Source organism: Perca fluviatilis, chromosome 20 (assembly GCF_010015445.1).
Source record: "Perca fluviatilis chromosome 20, GENO_Pfluv_1.0, whole genome shotgun sequence".
NCBI classification, from domain to species: domain Eukaryota; kingdom Metazoa; phylum Chordata; class Actinopteri; order Perciformes; family Percidae; genus Perca; species Perca fluviatilis.
Window position 1 is genome coordinate 33,525,232 of NC_053131.1, and position 1,668 is coordinate 33,526,899.

A 1,668-nucleotide genomic window follows, 5' to 3' on the forward strand; every position below is an offset into this window, starting at 1 on the left:
TCCAGATCACGCTGATTACGTGTGTAGAATAAACTTTATTAGTCTCCACCTGTGCTAACAGGATGACATCATCAGTCAAACAGCCGACCTCTGAACAGGCAACATGTTCATACGTCAAGAATACAGAATCACAAAACAATAAAAACAGAGTTTTTTGCCTTCTGGTCACGAGACCAGAAGGCATCGAAAACACACGTTACATTTCATATAACAGGCACCGAGAGTTTAATGCTTTAAAGCGGCCATATTCTGCTCATCTTCAGGTTCATAATTGTATTTTAAGGTTGTACCAGAATAGGTTTACATGGTTTAATTATCAAAAAACACCATATTTTAGTTGTGCTGACCATTGCTGCAGCTCCTCTTTTCACCCTGTGTTCAGGTCTCTGTTTTAGCTACAAAGTGAGACATCTTTTCTTCTTCTGGACTATCTTTGATTGCATTCGCACATGCTCAGTAGCTCAGATCGTAGATCATGTCAGCTAGCTCCATAGACAGTAAAAGAAAGGCTGTTTCTCCAACTTCAGTCAGTTCCAAGGCAGGATCAGCTGGGAGACTTCTTCTAAACCAGGGCGCACATGGAAGTAGTTCTTCTGGAGATTATGGCGAACTAGTGTGTGTTGTAGCGGTGCTTTGCTATTGAGAACGAGGTAGCATGCTAGCACGCTAATGCTAGCATGCTAACGGTTGCGGTTAGCCTGCTCGTTTCAGCTAGTGACGAAAAAGCCGTTCAGATTTTGACCAGCTCACCAGGAGACTGAAGGCAGGACACATTCAGAAACCGGATCTCACTCAGAACACCATGGATGGATGTTTTTCAAAGTGTGTATGTGTGTGGAAGCACCAGAGACACAAAATAACACCCCAAATCACCAGAAAAAGTGATATTTTTTTCATAATATGGGCACTTTAAGATATACAGACCTGACATGTGCCAGAGTTCAAAAAAGCAGCTGAAACGTTGGAGGCACTGCTGTGGAAATTCAAGTCGAAAGTATTTCAGAAGACTCCAATTCATCGTACGAATAAAAAGAGAAGTAAAGAAACGCGTTCAGTCCTCAAAGACACCGCTGGTGAATACGAATAAACAAAATGTACACGCACAACGCATGAAATATGCTTCACATTCAGTCTAAATACACATCGAGAGTTCATAGCGTTGTCTCGTGGCTGATATCTGGGTCGGCAGGCGGCTAAATACAGAAAGAAAAGGCGTAAAAACTGTAACAATCTGTTATGATTGAAGGCACATTCATAAATGTTTAATTACAGAAGATTCATGGCTGCTTTTGGCGCTTTTAAACGACTCATTTCATCATATTTTGAGAGCAAATGACAAGAAAAATAGGTTTCTCAGGTACCGTTTACATCCGACTGGCCTGTCAAGAGTTTGTTTACATGTTTATTACTCTAACGTTAGCAGCTAACGTTAGCGTATCGGGCTAACTATCTAACAGTAGTGATCTAAAGTTAAAGATATTCACTCGGTAACTTTATATACAGACTATATGTCCAAAAGTATGTGGACACCTCTGGTTATCTGGGAATCACCAATCACCAAACTACACCAGACTCCATGTAAATAATCAGGACATTTATCATCGTAAAAACACACTTCATTCAAAGTGGACAGAAACTAAATAAAACTACCAAAAGCCGTCTTGGTTC